This window comes from Homarus americanus, unplaced genomic scaffold (assembly GCF_018991925.1).
Source record: "Homarus americanus isolate GMGI-L3 unplaced genomic scaffold, GMGI_Hamer_2.0 scaffold7626, whole genome shotgun sequence".
In the NCBI taxonomy this organism is placed as follows: domain Eukaryota; kingdom Metazoa; phylum Arthropoda; class Malacostraca; order Decapoda; family Nephropidae; genus Homarus; species Homarus americanus.
This window is the reverse complement of record NW_024718273.1, coordinates 4,289,196-4,308,170: the sequence shown is the minus strand read 5'-3', so window position 1 is coordinate 4,308,170 and position 18,975 is coordinate 4,289,196. Positions and strand designations below refer to the sequence as shown.

At 38.7% G+C, this 18,975-nt stretch overlaps 1 pseudogene; it reads left to right on the top strand.

Moving 5' to 3' along the window:
* The window catches only part of LOC121859384, a 44,584-nt pseudogene that overhangs the window by 17,361 nt on the left and 8,248 nt on the right, over positions 1-18,975 (top strand).

Sequence of the window (18,975 nt, the reverse complement as noted above, 5' to 3'; positions counted from 1 at the left end):
CCTTGTTCGTTATAGCATTCATTCGTTATAGGATTAATCCGTTCCAGGCCCCCAAATACAACCACTTAACACTGAAAAATATAATATAAAATTGTAAAAATTGTAAAAAAGTGCATAAATATGCATCTAAACCCCTGAAATAAAGAATATCATTAATATTTGTAATAAAAAAACAATAAATTAGAAAAAAAAAAAAAATTTAAATAATGTGAATATAGTAAAGAAGAATATCAACAAGAAGCGTTCTGGTGATAGAATTCCCGGTGATGATCGTAAAAGAAAGGATATAACACTTGAAGAGAAGCTCGATTTTATCAACCTCAAAATCACCCTTCTCCCCCATCAAGTAAAGTGTTACATTTACTGTATGATTTCATTATTAGATATGAATGTAACATTTATTTAGACTGTGCTATCCTTTGTGTTAGGCTAACTACTAAATTTTTTCGATTTCGAGTAATCTGCACCTAACCCTATTTTCTCCATAAGCCCTGTTATTTCTATTACGCGATTTTCTATAACACGATATTTTACAAGAACACAATTATCGCGTTATAGCAGAACTACCTGTATATTATAAATGACAAAATAATGTAGTACATTACTACTGTCATCTTGAGTCTACAGTAGCAGTATACTGTCCAATCTCCTAAATGTAATACATACTGTAACTGTAATAAATTTTTACATCTTTTAACACTTGTGATGGAGGTGTGGTAGGAGATTAGTGGGTCCCATGTTAACTGACCTGACCTGATGCAATATCACGTCACCCATTGTCAGGGTGAGAGATCAGAGCAAAAGAACTTTACAGTCACTAAAGTAGAGTGCATTGTGAACTTTAAGGTAAAAAAATAATGGTGATGACCGGTAAGCCTTGAGCTTCATTTCTTAAACATGTGTAACCAAGAAGAAACAATGACTTACCGTAGTTCACCAGATGACCACGAGGTGGTGTTCGGGTAAATGATGCCTTAGCTGACAAATGAATTGAGCGATACGTTCCATATTCTGACTTGTAGATTGGCAGGATGACGAATATCGTTAATGCGAGTTTGTTTACATCCCAAATAGGGAAGTGGTCTTAATATATCAGCTTCATTAACTCGATTTATTGTAGATTGGGAGATCGTAAATACTGTAGATAAATAGAAGTTTATCTGTACAGTTGGGTCTTCATTTGCGCGGTTAATTGAACCCGCTTTGTACCTCGTAAAACGAGAAACGCGTAAATGAAATAACAGAACATAAGGGATTTATTGAAATAGAGACTAGGCCCACCCCCAAACTCCACTTTTTCCGACACAATACCGACACAATACGTACGTTGTCGTAAAAATAACATCTTAGCTTTATGATAGTATGCACACACACATAATATAGAAGAGAAATATCAATAAGAGAATAATATACTGTACAGTCGGCCCTTAACATACGCGGGTTTAACATACACGGATTTGGAAATACGCGGATTGCCGCCAGAGGAATATACATTCAAATCGCGTGCGACACCACACACTGCACACCACACACACACATCACCCGCCACGCCACCCTGCGTTCCTGCGCTCCCTCAGTCACTCGGTCTCGCTGTAACCACGCTTGTGTTGACATCAGCATTGTAGTTGCAAAAATATTACATTTCCGTGAATGTATTATATCAAGCACAGTATGAATAGAATATCACTAATATAACAGTATTTTAACCGAAAACTATTAAAAAAATGAGTAACATATCTTGAACATCGGAAGGTTAGGTAAAGTCTTTTGTTTTCATGTAGTTTATCCTAATTTACATTGAAATACATTACGTTTCAGCAAAACTACTATTTATTTCTGAGAATATGGAAATGTAATATTTTTGCTGAAATGGCGTACGTATTACAGTGGAAAGTGGGATAAAATCGTGACGAAAGCAATGACTTTCGCTTTCTTTCGCTCAAAAGATGTTGCCGTCATTGCTTTTCAAATGGTTTTCAGTTAAAAAACTGTTGTATTAAAATAATATTCTATCCTAATTCACTTGTGATGCAACAGTTTTTTAAGTGAAAACGATTCGAAAAACAAGTGTACCGTCTAGCTGATACGGCAGAGCCCTGGTCGCAATCAGACCAGAAATTGTGGTGAAATCTTTTAAGAAATGTGGTTTTTCGAATGCTCTTGATGGAACAGAAGACGACTTGGTGTGGGATTATGAGGCTAATGAGAGCGTGATTGAGGATGAAGATATTGATGATCCTATGGCTGATGATGGTGTTGATCCATATGACGATGCTGTTCAAGGAGAGGACTGGGAGGAGCTGTTTGGTGCTGCAGATGATAAGGAAAATGATTTTGATGGATTTTAATGAAAATATTCAGAAATATAGTATCGTAGTATTTATTCAAGTGAATTAGGATAGAATATTATTGTAATACAACATTTTTTTCCTGAAAACCATTCGAAAAGCTATTACGGTAAAATCTTTTGAACAACGAAAGAAAGCGAAAGTCATTGTTTTTGGCATGATTTTATCCCACTTTCCACTGTAATATGTATGTCATTTCAGCAAAAATATTACATTTCCATATTCATTTCTGAGAATATATTCATTCAGTCACAGCTAAGGTAACATATACTTGTGATGTAATATTTTAATGAAAATACCCGGTATTTAGAAATACGGTATCGTAGTTTTCTTTTGTTTCAAATTTAATTAACAAAGATTGATGTTTCAAATGTAATGAACAAAAATTTATGTATCTATAAATAAACTTTAAAAAATGAATACTTTATGTTTTACATCGTCCTGTGCTACCATACCATGCATTTGGCAACTATGGGCTTGCTATGATGACGCAAGAGATCTACCCTGGCAACTTTACCGACACTCACAGCTGGTGGTGCGTCGTTTCCATTGTTTACTGGTAGTTATTGGTAAATATTTTTCAACCTAACGAAACTATTACCCGTTTAGAGGTCGACCCCCAATTTTTTGCTAAAAAATTTGGTCTTAAAAACTCGAACTACACACAAGTATATACGGTAAATAAGGACATGGGGGGCAGCAAAAGTACACGGATTCTTAACATTCACGGGTATCTCTGTTACCTAACCCCCGCTTATGTTAAGGGCCGACTGTACCAGGTAAAAGAAAAATCAAGGTTTAACACCTACATCAGGTTAGGTTACAAAAAGATCAAGGTTTAACACTTACTTTAGGTTAGAAAAATCAAGGTTAGGTTAGGTTTAATACTTACTTTAGTAGAAGAGATGGGTCGGCGTATGGGAATGGTGGCTGGTTCTGAGGCAGAGGGCAGATTACTGGCCCTCAGGTGAATCACCATCAATATCCACCATAGTTGTCAGGGCCTCCCTGACAAATCCCTCAAAGTCACCATCACTGTCACTATCACTGGCTTGGGCTGGCTGTGGTGGGTTGCGGGCGAAGAAGTCCGTGATGCTACGCTGACGGCTAGTGTTGATGTTGTCGTGATACACCTTGATGTATGGCTCCATAGTGTGCAACAGCTGGTTATGGAAGACTTCATAGCGGTTATCGTCATGGTCGTTGGAAAGGATGAGCTTCAGTTTCTCTGCACACTTGATGGCATCCTTAACATTACCATGCGTTAACTTGTGTTCTCGGGATGACGCACCACCTGCCTCTTCACTGACACGATCGTCTTCTAACATCTCGTTGGCAGTCACCTCAGGATCCCTTATCACCTCCATAATGTCGTCGTTGGAGGTCTCGGAGAAGCCTGCAGCTGTAACACTCTACGTAGCTTCTCTGGCAAGGTCCACTGCCACTGCAACAGACTGAACCTCACCAGTCACAGGTTGACTCTGCCTCCCACCTGGGATACCATGGATACGTGTACTCTGAGACCCTGCTGTATACAGTGGGGTATGCTATAACGAACGGATCCTACTACGAATATTCCTATAACGAACGGTTTTACCTATAAAATTGAGAATGCTATAACGAACGAAACTTCTACAACGAACATTATTAAAAAAAAATAATTTTTATTTTTTTTACTAATTTATTGTTTTTTTTATTACAAGTATTAATAATATTCTTTATTTCAGGGTTTAGATGCACATTTATGCGTTTTTTACAATTTTTACAATTTTATATTATATTTTTCAGTGTTAAGTGGTTGTATTTGGGGGCCTGGAACGGATTATTCCTATAACGAACGAATGCTATAACGAACAAGGTTCTAGAACCAATTAGATTTGTTATTGCACACCCCACTGTATATATGTACAGTGGGGTATGCTATAACGAACGTAATTGGTTCCAGAACCTCGTTCGTTATAGGATTAATCCGTTCCAGGCCCCCAAATACAACCACTTAACACTGAAAATATTCTGTGGAAAATGTAAAAAATACGGTACTTTATCTTACCTTAGTGTTATTCAGCATGCAGGTACCCCTAAACACTGGCACAGCACTATCACTTCCACTGGGAGTCTTGGCTTTAAGGTCCTCAAACAATTGTTTAGCCTTCTCACAAATTATAGCTTCACTAATGTTACCACCTGCCATTTCTTTCTCCTTTATCCACACTAAGAGTAAATTTTCCATCTCTTCAATCACATTACACCTTGCTTTGCTAAGTCTTAAGATTCCCTTAGCCACTTGCAGTTTTTAACTCCTCTTTATTCTTCAAAATCGTACATATAATCAATTTAGCCGTCCCATATTCATCACTAAGTTTCGCAATGCTTCTTCCATTCTCACGTTTCTTTATAATTTCTTTCTTAGTTTCAAGGGTTATTAGCTTTCTCACTCGCTTTGGACGATTCGTTGTTACAATTGCATACTTGTATAACAAAATAGTTATACAAGTAACGTGAATTTTCACATCAAAAGACGAAATTTCAACAATAACAGTGGTGCACTGGCTACACAATGAGACAAAGATGGCGCCTGACGCTCTTGTTGTGGGTCGCGGTACAACAATATTCATGCGTCAGGCGAAATAGTCCCGTATTCATCCGCGTTCATTGTAGGAGTTGCGTTTGTTATAGCATTCTCAATTTTATAGGTAAAACCGTTCGTTATAGGAATATTCGTAGTAGGATCCGTTCGTTATAGCATACCCCACTGTATACAGTAATCCCCCGGGTTATGGAAAAGATGCGTCCTTGAAAAGTTGACCACAACGTGAAATTCTGTGACGTGAACCTCGTTTTCCCGTTAACTTCCAGTATATAATTGGAGATGCATTCCTAAAGAAACTTTTTCAGCAAAAAGAAGTAATACCTGCACCCTTATGATTGAAAATAAATATTTTTAAACACATAAATCAATTGTTTTGATATAATATTATAATAAGTACAGGTACACAAAACACTTGAATTTAACACATGACAAATGATGTTGAGCGTTACATGAGATGCGGTGGTGCAGTGGGAGATGTAACAAGCCCTAATGTTTTTGCAATCTGGATAAGTTTTTCACCCACATCACACTCCATAAAACATCAAGTTTTATATCCAACGTAATTCCTTTGCAGACTCTCTTTGCACTACTGCTTTCACTTGCACTTGATGGCCTCTTTCCACTCCTCTTGAATAAGGGTAATACACTGGAAGAGCTGGGGTCAAGAGATCAAGTGTACACGGCATGGGTACGCACTTGGTGGTAGCAAACACCAAGAAATCAACACCAAATAAATTATAATGTCAGTAATTTTTTTTTCCATGTAATGATTATGAAAATTTACCCCATTTCTTTAAGGTAGAATTTATGGGCCGTATCCTGAATTTAGTGGTCATAATTTTAAAAATTCTGTATGGGCAAATTTCCGCAACCTGAGTTTCCGTAACGTGGGGTATACCTGTATTAGAGATGGATGTCACATGCGCAGCTAATGTAAAGTTTTCACATTGGCATCCACATCTGACCCATCACCCTTTATGTACAGTAATGTATAGTGTACGGCTCCTCCCCGACTTACGACCTACTCGACTCACGACCACCCGCACTTACGACCTGCTTCAGTAACCAAAATTTTGTCAAATTACGTATTTTCAAGTCCCAACGTCAGTGATTGCTCTGTGTGCTGACAAAATTTTTGTTTGTAATTTACTTTATAATGGCTGGCAAGCTTAAAAGTGAGAATTTTGTGGTGCTGAGAAGGAAAAGAGACACCCATTTTAGATTTTCTATGTATTATTTAAGCATTTTCGAGTTACGACCATTTCGACTTATGACCTGGATTTGGGTCTCTAACCCCGCCATAAGTCGGGGAGGAGCTGTATTATTATTCACTCATTTTTGCTGCTGTAAAAGATTTGTTCTATTTGGTTCTCCTTTGATAACAAGGCCCAAAATCTGGTTTTCTTCACTTCACAAAAGCCCACATCACCCATCAGCTGCAAGTCTTTCCCTAACAAATGCTCTTCCAGTGCTTCCTTTACCCCATTCTTTCATGTTCTTGAGCTTCCCTTCTCCCTCCTACCATCGATTTACCCTTGTACAGTATTGTATTGTTTCTACAGCAATATTTCACTTTTATCCTCATGAGATCCATATCACATAGAGACACCTCAGCTGTTCTGCTTACTATTATGATGATATTTATTATAATATTGGGATTTCACAGGTTCTGGTAATGTGAAGAAGATAATTGAAATCAACCCTTACCTGCTGGGAACAATGGCTGGGGGTGCTGCTGACTGTACCTACTGGGAGCGTGTCCTTGCCAAACAGTGCCGCATCTATGAGCTCAGGTAAACATTGGCATTAGAAATGACTTGTTGGGAAGTAGCTGTAAGAAACTTTTATTCAGTGTTGTAACTATCAGGTGAATACTGATGTAGGCAGTGAGACAAAGTTTGGTCTTTTTTTTTTTTTTCCCTGGGCTTCTTTTTTAATGTATTATTACTAGACAGTAGAGTTGCATTTGGTGAACCTTGTATAAGCACTTGGGACTGCTAATATCTGCAGATATTGTGAATGTACAGGTTCATGCGGAGAGACTGCTGACGTAAAACATGCACATGGTAGACCCTCAATATTCATAGTTTCTTGATTCATGAGTTTTGCATGTTCGTGAGTTTGTAAATGTATACCAACTCCAAATTCATGATTCCCAACCTCTAGTAAAGTATTTGCAAATTTTCAAGGGGTTGAAATCCATGCATCTTGGGGTGAAACTGTATGTTAAAGTACGACAAGTATCAGAATGTATGAATAGTATATATTGTTACAGTACATTGAAGGTAAAGCCACATTTACTCTACTTCACGCATACTGTACACTGCAGTGTTCTTCAACCTTTTCTAATCTCATGAACTCTAAGCCAGGTTTTGTGAAACTCAAGAACCCCAAAAGGATAATTGCCACATATTTTCATGTTTGCTTCACCTTTGTGCTTTACTTTGAAAACTAAGACAGAAAATAGTCTCATAAAATGCCAAATTATACCTCACATTTTATACATAAAATAGAAAAATAAAACATTTACCTAATAGCTACAAAAGTCTCAGATTTAAAAAAAATAAAGATACATATCTAAAATATATTAGAACTGAAAAGTTGTATTATTGTGTACACCACTTATTGAACATTATTAATTACAATTCTTTCAGTGAATACCACACCATTATATGGCTGACCTGCTGCTGTATTACTTCTACCATATTTTCAAAATGAGTCATATTTCACTCATCAAAGAATCAACATTGAGCAACAGGTTTCTCTTTTTAGTTTTAATGTCCACCAGATTGGAGAAACCTCTCTTAGCCAGGTACAGTAGGTTCTCAAGTTTAGCCAGTTTTAGATTCGCGATTCATATGCTTCATGTCACCTTCAAAATTTCCAGCCTCTCAAGAATAGCGATTTTCATTACCAGTTTCGCTAGCATTGTCACGGTCTTTTGTTATCCGTCGACCTACCGTGTGTTTTTTGTTTACAGCGTAACGGCAGTTATTTTGAATGAACGAGTGGTGCAGTGACCTTGGATTATATAACCCATTGTGCTTACTTTTCATGAGATTCTTGTTTAACTATTAACGATTCTTGTGTATTAACGATGAGTGAAGTGCGTAATGTAAATGTCGGGAGCGGTTCTGGTGGTAATGATAGAGGTAGATAAGGTCAACAAGGAAAGCCTCAAGCCAAGCGTGTCTACCGTAAAGGGGTCAAGAAAAGGAAATACACCCTTGAAATGATCAAAAGTGGTGCTCTTACCTGTGAAATCATGCTTAGGTTCAACTGCCCCGAATCAATCATACTTTCCCTTAAAAGAAGAACAAGGAAGCCTTAACTGCTTTTCTGAATATATTCTCAAGATTTTCTAGTAGCAGGACGTTCTCCGATACTTCACAACATAACCTACTGTTAGTTATCACAGAACATTACCTTCACAAGTTGGTGGAAAAGAAGAAACTGTGAGCAAGGCGACCTGTTTGGACCACAGATAAGGCATCAGGCACATGTTTATTATGCTGCAGTTGCACAGAAGAAACTTGTTAACTCTCCACCACCGTTCAATGCTTCTGTTGGTTGGTTGACTGCCTTTAAGAAGTGTTATGAAGTCAAGTTTGCCCACTACCATGGGGAGAGTACATCAGCTGATGTCATAGCAGCAGAAAAATATCCACCTTTTTTTCAAGCTCTTGTGAAAGAGGGTGGTTACTGCCGAGACCAGATCTTCAATTGTGACGAAATTGGCATTTTCTGGAAGCGCTCACCTAAGACCACCTTCATTGCCAAGGAAGAAAAACAGGCAAGGGGTGTAAAGACTTCAAAAGATAGGATTACAGTTTTATTCACAGCAAGTGGAGATTTTTTGATGAAACCCCTGGTTGTTAACCATGCTGTCCATCCTAGAGCCTACTGTCATGCAAATACTTTGTCACAGCTCAATGTTTATTGGAAGTCTAATAAGAAAGCTTGGGTTACAATGTCTTTTTGCACCCCACAACCTTGAAGTGTTATCAGTTTGTGAATTTTGGAAGAAATATAATATTAAAAATGCAGTGGACAGAATTGTTGAGGCATGGCGTAAGATTAATGTTGCAACAGTGCTACACGCATGGAAGCCATTGTTCATGAACTCCGAGATAAGTTGGGCAGAACAGGCCACGGCAAGCGGAGGGATGCAGTCCGTGGCAGCAACACTAATGGACACAGTGGAGGCAGCGCGCTCAGTCCCAGCACCGGCATTTTCAGATGTTCAGGTTGAAGATTTGCAAGAAATCGTTGGTTAACATCAGCAGCAACCGACAATTGAAGAAATGTTGGAGGAGGATGAAGAAAAACAACCAATACAAGAGGATGACGTTAAGCCTGGTGAACCTACAACACACCAGCTGACTGAGTTGCTCACAAACATAGCACGTCTCAGTGAACAACTAAAGAATACGATACCAGGCATCATCCTCGGAACCTTATGTGCTCTGCCCTTCATAAGGGTATGGATAAATATAAGGCCTTGTACATGTCCCGTGTTAATGCTCGTCAGCAGGCCCTTATTACTCGGTACCTGTGCAAGACCCAGCCTGTTAATGCCTTGGCAAATGTCGCTTTAGGAGATGATGATGGCACCACCTATGATGATATTGAATTGTTGGGTGACTTGCTGGTGGAAGAGCTGCCTCAAGACTTTGAGGGATTTGATGCTGAGGTTAGAGGAGGTGTAGAGGAGGGAGGAAGCAATAATCAGTCCTCCTTGCCTCAGAACCCATTAACCAGCCCCATCAAGCATTTCACTGACTCCATCAAGATAAGTTATTCTACATTATGAGTGGATATATCTATTGTTATCAACAATATGTACAATATAATATGTATGAATACATTACTGTAATGTCATTTTCTTTGTGGGTTGTAGGTCATTATAGGGGGGTTTGGGTGACACCGCAGAACTGATTAGGCTTATTTATATGTATTTCAATGTCACTCGTTTTGCGATTTTAACTTTCTCGACTCTAAAACCGGTACCAATTAGTCACGAAACATGAGATCCTGTTGTACATCGTTGGCATCCACACAAGAATGGTCATGGCCTTCTTGGCAAGTCCTTGGTAATCTAGAATTCCCAAAAGCGAGATCCAGAAATCTCCATAAGAGAATTCTTGGAATGCTGACTTCTGGGCAGAATCAGTGGATAGTTCTAGAGAGTAGTCATTAATGATTCCAGATTGGCAGATCTGACATTGGCTGAGACAAAAGGGTTCACAATTCACAAACTCCTTTTTCTCTACTCAAAATCCATCATCAGTTTTATGTGGCAGTAAGTTTTTGGCAGCCAGTACCTTCTTTTGTATTAAGCAGTGAATCCAACAGCAATTGGGAGCAACATCCTTAATTTTCCTAATAACACCATTTTTATATCCAGTTATTGCTGTAGGTCCATCAGTGGTGACAAGCACATTTATACCAGCTCAAATTATTCGTGACCATAATTTACCTTGGTGAAAATTACCTCAGCTGTTGTCTGAGCACCAAGTGGTAAGCAGGAAAGAAATGTTCCACTATTTTGTTCGATTGAATATCAGGAAAGTGGCAGTAAGTTAAAAGTTGAGCTACATTCCAACGTCAGTGGCTTCGTCAAACTGCAGACCATAGCAGGGTGTTCCTCTGAATTACATGAGCATTTGATCCTTCATATCTTCAGCTACTGCCACAGATGGACGTTTCATCAAGGAGTCTGAAAGTGTAACATTCTGAACCTTGTCAATGGCTTTCTTGCCCCATGAAGATGCTGGGCAGCTATTTCCAAGCATGGAAGAATGACTTTCTCTGCTTCAGTGAAAGGCTTCGTAGATATCATGAGAACATGTGTTATTTTCAATGATGCCATTAGTAGGGGCTTTTCTTCTTTTCCTCAATGGACAACAATGCTATCAAAAGAGCTTTGTAGCTTTCAAAGTTCAGCTAGGGTTGCTCTGAAGAACTCCTTTGCCTTGTTTTTATGAGAAAGTAGCTTGGAAGGCTTGGAAGGTACAAGACTTGGCTTTTGATACTTCACCGAACAGAAGAGACACTGAGTGGCTGGATATGGATTTAATTCTTCTTCCTTGAGTAAATAAAATCCGTACTTGACATAGTCATTATTCCACTTACGTCCCTTCGACTTTGATGAATGATGCACTTTCCACCACTTTCACCTCTTATCTTAGGCTGTGACATGGCTATTCCAGCTGGCTGGTCATGCTGTTCCTCGTCAGAATGAGTGACAGTCAAGTTTCCATCACCTGCATTTGACCTTTCATGTTCAGTAACAACATTTTTCTTGAAATACTTAAAAATAGCCTTCTGTTAGGAAAAAAATCCAATTTGGCCAGTTATCTACTATTCTAATTCTGTTATACTGTACTGTATGTTCAAATGCAATATCAAATATTCTAAATATAAAACATATATGCACCACAGTCAATGAGCAAATATACTATTTGTACAAGGAAAAACTAATTTGTTTTATCTCTTCAAAAAGTAGTACTGTACCTTGAAAATATTACACAAAAAATTACACTACAGTATTGTCAATCTAAATTATAATGGCACAGTAGTTGGCGTCAAAATTATAGGGGGGGAGGCACGTACTGTAGGGGAACAATGTGTGATAACCCAAGACTGTTTTTGTTCAGTAGGCCCTACTCTATAAATTATAGGGGGGGAGGCACATACTGTAGGGGAACAGTGTGTGATAACCCAAGACTGTTTTTGTATAGTAGGCCCTACTCAATAAATTATAGGGGGGGAGGCACATACTGTAGGGGAACAATGTGTGATAACCCAAGACTGTTTTTGTATAGTAGACCCTACTCAATAAATTTAGTCTTAAATTTTTAAGATTACACATACTGTACGGTATATCGTACTCTTTGTCACTTTAGCGTCTTGCTGATGCTGATATTAGCGTACATACAAGAAGAGTGCACATTGCCATCTGGAAACAGTACAGTATGACAGTTGGGCAGCTGTACCAGCTCATAACATACTGTGCAGTAATGGAAATTAAGACAAACTTGTGAGCATTAGCTGCATATACGGTACATTGAAATAACTGTAGTACACCCCTATGAACACTGTCCATGCCATACACCCCATTCGTTCCATGTACCCATAGAAAAATATCATGCACCCCAACCCTGGTTGACTATAACTGTAGTGTACAGTACAAGCAGTCCTTGATTTATGAAAATTTGAAATATTAAAAAAAAAATCCAGTGATTTGTTTTATGAATGAAAAAACCTAAATTGTGAATTTTTCACCCATTTTTGTAATTTTTCCTAAGTACTGTACTATAATAATGAAAGTTTGCTAAAAATGCATTTTTTTTTACTGCCAATACACTTACATATTACACTAACTTCATTATTCTTTACCACTAGCAATGTTATTAAGTCTGTAAATAATCTTTCAATATGTCATCATTCTCTTACAATCACCATATGACTTGTCAAATTGACTGGGGATAAGTACAGTGGTCCCTCGGTTAACGAGCACAATCCGTTCTAGAAGGTTGCTCGTTAACCGAAACCATTGTTTCAATGGGTTTTTGGGTAATTGGTTCCAGCTCACCGAAAATTGCCTAAATTCACCCAAAAAGGTAGAAAAGTACACTTACTTTGAGGTGTGTATGTAGAAGGCTCCTGGATGATGATGATGATGGGAATTAGAATGGGGGTGGAGGAGAAGGGAGAAGAGAAGGCATTGGGGTGGAAGAGAAGTCAACCCATGGTGCCATTTCACCCATAAAATTTTAGTTCTCTTGGTGTAATTCAAGATTATTTTCTTTAAATCAACACTGCACTGCATTATATATTGTCAAAATGTAAAATAAATTTCAAAATGACCAATAATTTGCTTGGAAACACAGAAAAAAAGCATTTAGTTGAAGAGAGTCTCAAGCAAGATGTTACCTCCACTGAAAAGACACAAAGACTGACGCCTCTATGCTGTGTTGGCAGGCTGGATGGCGTGCCACAAACTAGTGACCCTACCTTCAATTATGTTCAATAATTGTTAAAATGACTAAAAAAATTAATATTAAACTTTTAAAATTTTTGAATACCCGGTAGTATAAACTTCTTGATATTTGCTAAAATGGTAAGGAATTTGAGCCCTAGAACCGATTACTGTATTGGCGGACTAATACTACAGCTGGTGGACCGCCAAATGCAAGCGAAAACATGTTCAGGTTGGCTCATAAGAAACTCGTTAATCGAGGGATTGCTCGTTAACCGAAGTTAAGAATCTCGTTAACCGAAATCTCGTTAACCGAGGCGCTCTTTAACCGAGGGACCACTGTACTGTAGTCTCCACCGGCACAGTCACTCGGCCATTTGCCTCATTGTTTATTTTAATTATAGGTAACAGGTAGTAGGCAGCTACTAAACAGGGAGGTACTACCGCCTGGGAAAATATTGGAAGCATAATGTATTGTCTAATGGTGGACCCTGCTGCCATATGGCATCACAAAAAATTGTGACCAAGTCCCAGGTTACTGATTTGACTTTCTGCCTCATTTACACACAATTGCAGGGTCTTAATTATTTCTCTTACCATTGACAACACAACATACATACAGTTGTACCCCACTTAACGCGGTCAATTGAACCCAGAGGGTCCCGCGTTAAGTGAAATCCGCGTTAAGTGAACAACAGAACATATGGGATTAATTCCAATAGAAACCGGCCCGACCCCCAAACTCCACTTTTTGAAGGCACATACCTATGTTGTAGTAAAAATAACATCTTAATTTTATGATGGTACATGCACACAATTAATACTTAAGAGAAATAGAGAAATACAGTCGCCAAGTTAATGTCCATTCAAATAATGGACTCAACTCCCTCCCTCTCACACTACACAGCCGGCTAACAGATGGTCGGTCGGTCCCTCCTCCCCCACCCCCACCAACCGTCCCAAGGAGATAAGAACATAAGAACATAAGAACATAAGAATGGAGGAAACTGCAGCGGGCCTATTGGCCCATACTGGGCAGTCCCGTTTACACCCAACCCCTATTGCTCATATGAGCATCCAACCTATTTTTGAAGCAATTCAGCGTATTCGAGTTAATGATGATATTTGGTAACTTGTTCCATTCATCCACTACTCTGTTTCCAAACCAGTGTTTACCTATTTCACGCCTAAATCTAAATTTGTCTAATTTAAAACCATTGTTACGAGTTCGCACCTGGTTGGATAATTTGAGTACCTTTGTAATGTCCCCTTTGTTTAGCCCTGTCTTCCACTTATACACCTCTATCAGGTCGCCCCTCGCTCTACGTCTCTCGAGGGAGTGCAAATTAAGATGCTTTAACCTGTCTCTATACTCAAGGTTCCTAATGCCCGGGATTAGTCTTGTCATTCTCCTCTGTATTCTTTCCAAGGATTCTATATCCATTCTGTAATACGGTGACCAGAACTGAACTGCGTAATCCAGGTGTGGTCTCACAAGAGCAAGATACAGTTTTAGGATGACCTCGCTAGTCTTGTAACTAACACTCCTTTGTATGAACCCAAGTACTTTATTAGCCTTGTTACGAGCAAAAACACATTGTTTACTTGGCTTAAGGTTCCTTATCATTACTCCTAAATCTCTCTACAGTCGGATTTCTCTATGGCATCGTTGTTCATCTGGTATCTGGTTTCCCTGTTTACATCTCCTATACTGAGTACTTTACATTTGTCGACATTGAATTTCATCTGCCATTTTTCAGACCATTCGAAAAATTTGTTTAGATCTTCCTGTAGTTTTGCCGAGTCCTCGTCAGATTTGATAACACGTCCTATTTTAGTGTCATCAGCAAATTTACTTATGTTGCTGTCTATGCCGATATCTATGTCGTTTATGTATATAATAAATAATAATGGTCCAAGTACTGAGCCTTGGGGAACTCCACTTGTGACGTTGCTCCAATGGGACTTAGTGCCGTTAATGCTCACTCGCTGTTTCCTGTCCTGTAACCACGCCCTAATCCATTTAAGGATGTGCAGCGATGCCGCAGGCTACCTTTCTAGTGGTGGGGACTCTCGCCGAGCTGCTGGTGAGATATACCACATCATAATTGTGCCTGATGCTGATTGACGGTGAAAAGAATGTTAATAGATTAGTTAGGCAGAGCGTCCGCTTGTGAAGCCGTGCTGGGAATCGCCGATCCAATCGGTGCTTCTCCAGGTGATTTCGATGAGTTTGAAATGATTGCTTCCGGTAATTTGCCCTACTAATGATATTAGACTGATTGGGCGGTGGTTAACAGAGGATAGTGATCTATCCTTCTTGGCATCGATTATTACATTACGCTATCCTCCAGGATTCTGGTTACTACACCTGTTTTTTAAGGACATGTTAAACAACTTTGCTAAAGAAGCATACTAAGCTCTTCCTTGCATTCGCTTAATGCTCCAGCGATATCTCATCAGGACCAGGTGACTTATTAGGCTTGGTTTGTCTGTTGCTTACTAACGCCGTTTACTAGTCCCTCTATCTCACTTAATTTGTTTTTTCTTCACTATCTCTGAATAAGTCGGTGCCTCCCGGGTATCATGTTTAGGTACTACATTGGTAGCTTCCAAAAATATTTATTCAAATTATTGCTCATTCTCCGTCGTTATCAGTGAGCTGGCGAGTCTGACCGTGTTGGTCCAATCTTTTCTCGTGTTTTAGTTTGATACATTTTGGTAGAATCCTTTGGGTTTTGTGCACTCCTTGCTATCTACACTCATTATTCCTCTTTGCTTTCTAGCCTCTCGGTTTTTTAACTCTGTATGCCTATAATAGTCCCGGTGAATTTACGCGCAATTTATCCTTCTACCTATAGCCTTCCTTTGAATTAGTGATGTTCTTTAAATAATTGTTTATCCATTTTAGGGTCATTGTTGTCTGATCTGAGTTTTTTTGTATGGTATGTTCTGCCTTTGTGCATTAAGTAACTCACTATTTAAATTATCGTTACAATCTCAGATGTAATTATCAATTAAATTAATATTCTGTCAGGTTCCATGACGCCCCCTCTCCAGCTGCCTCTTTAAGCTTTAAGTTGCCTTCACAATCTAGGCACTTTGGTGGGTACACTTACTTCGTCTGCCTGAAAATCTAACTGGAATCGAATTTCTTTGTGATGCAGCTGTTTGCAAGTTAAGTTTCCTACCTCGACACATTGCTAATGAGGTTTTCTCTGTTAGTCAGGGCTTCACGTCAATGTATTAATACCCGATGTGGGTTGGGATTTATATCATTGACTTAGAAACAGTCCTGGATAAATCTCGAAAATCCTCTGATTCTGGAACACCACGTAAGGACAGTCAATCCTATTTGGCCAAGGTTAAAGTGCGCTACTATACGACTTTGTTATTGTTGTGTATGCGACCCTGCGCATTCATCTTAGATAAGTTGCTCGTGGCCTTCTATCAAGATTGGGGTCTATATATTACCCCTGTGATTAATTTTTCGACCGTCGTAATTCTGTCAGTGTTTCTGTATTCCTCTCAGGTTTTTATTTCATATTTGCTGCACTTCAGATTGTATCCTAACGCCGTTTTCACTCCGCCTCCTTTCCTGGTCTGCCTATATGGTATGGAACAGTTTGTAACCATAATTTGGTGATACGACTGGTAATTCCACGTGTGTCTAGGTTGTCCATGTTTCAGTGAATGCAATTATATAGGAAATTTCTTGATGCAAGGCATAATATCATCCATTTTGTTTCTCATACTTCTATTGTGTATACATTTAAGTTAATTACGTGTTCTGGGTCCTTCCCTTACAGCGTTTAGTTTAAACTCCCTGTCTAATTTAGTTTTGTCATCATTCCCTAACACTATTTCCCTGTAATCTTTACGCCTTGTTTACCGCTCCTGCAGTCTCCTCCTGCCCCGTGCTCCTATGTTCTCTTAGCGGTTTAAAGACTTGATATCTTTTGGGCCTTCCTCTGGCCCAGCCAGGGTTGCTACTCCATCCTGAACAGGTGCACCCCATCCTAGCATAAAGGTCCTTCTGCTGCCAGAATTTGGCCCTGATTGTCAATGAATGGGACTGATATTGACTTGCAATATCTGTCAAGGTGTTGATTCTTTCAGCATAAAACATTCTTTCCTTGCTTCTCTCCTTCTAGGCAGGACCCGCGTATGATAGGGATCCCTCCTAGTCTGTCGATCTGCTGGCTGCCTTGAACTTATCAAAGAAGTTCCTCGGCTCCTACACCGGCCAATATCATTTGCCTCCTGCTGGGGGCAGATAATGGAGTTTTTGTTCATGCAGACAAGATATTGTCCATCCTGTCAACTATATCCCCCACCCCAGCTCATAAACACACCCTCATCCTATTTTGTTTTTACTGCAAAAGGCCCTGTCCATGTATACCTTACCTGTGAGTCACCAACAATTAAAAGTTTTATACCTTCCTTGTCATCCCTGCCCTGACTGTACTACGTCCAGTGCGTCTATCAAGGACTGAAGCAGGTTGGTACACTTAACTATTGTTATGCGTTGTTGGCGTATCCTTTGAGTGCTTCTTCACCAGCTTGGTCCTGCCTACTCACACGACTTTCCAATTTTTACGTCCAGACACTGGCTTTACTCGTCCAGCAGCCTCTCCTTTTAACCGCCCAGCTCTTTCGTAATTTCAGGTTCTCCAGCCTCTCCAATTTCTAACTTGGCCCTCGCCAATTCTTCCAGTGGACCACTCCAGGTTTGGTCAGCAAACTCTCATACCCAAGACACGCACATATCACTGTGGCCATATCTGATAATTATCCTCTGGAGCTAACCCTGCGGCCTTTCCCTGGTGAGGTCCAGAGAACACAACTGTGAGTGAGGTGGGATAACTCAGTGAGGCAGAGAACACAATCAGGAGTGAGGTGGATAACCACTAAATTTTAATAAATAATACTTCAAACTAGGATAATATAATTGACATTGCTGGATTCTTGTAAGACTAGGAATATTTTGAATATAAATGTCATATAATTTGGACAAAAGATACCATAGTTACTTCAGAGAAAAATTTTTATCTAAAAATTGTAAGTTTAAAGCAAAATATATGATGTTTATATTCAAAATGATCACCAAATTATAAGAATTCCACAATGTAAATTATATTCTGGCCTGGTAATTTGTATGAATTTTATGAGCTAAAACAGGCAGTCAGGCAGGTGTGGGCAAATCTAAAAATAGTGTTTTGACACTCACAAGATATGTGAAAAATCCATATATGAAAGTTCAGCTTTAAGGCATCAGATATGAAAAACGTTAATGAAAAAACCGCATTAGGCGGGAAATTGCATATTAATTTTTATTTATTTTTTTATTTTTATTTCTTTTATTATCATTATTATAATTACAGTGTTTTATTATTATTATTATTATTATTATTTATTATTATTATTATTATTATTATTATTACTATCATTATTTATTATTATTAAATTTTCACTCCATGCCCGATGTGCTGCCCGGTGGCTAATCCTGCTAAAAAAAAATATTTATTTTTAATAAAGGTAGAGTTATAAGATAAAATGTGGAATTTGGAAGTAAAAGTATGTTGGTGGAACCTGATATCTTTGTACAGCATTTTCTCAGAAAACCTGTATATAATTGTTTTATATATTTTTCAATGGACTAATGCTCTAGTCTATTTTAGGAACCGTGAAAGAATTCAGTTGCAGCCGCCCAAGCTACTGGCTAACATGGTCTATCAGTACAAGGGTTATGGACTTTCTATGGGTGTGATGATAGCTGGTTGGGACAAGAAGGTGAGTTACTGGAATTATTTTATACTATGCTATGTCTTGTACAGTATTTCTCCAAAGGCAGGTTATTGCATGTTTTAAAAGAAATCCTGTACAGGTTGACTATATAAAAATCCGCAACCTCGACCTGAGGAGTGCTGGATTTTCGAAAATGCCGAAAACTGATGGTTATATTTTTGTATAATTTTAACAGAAAATGACTACCTGTACAGTCCTTAAACAAAGAAAATTAAACACTTGTTAGGATAATATAATTGACATTG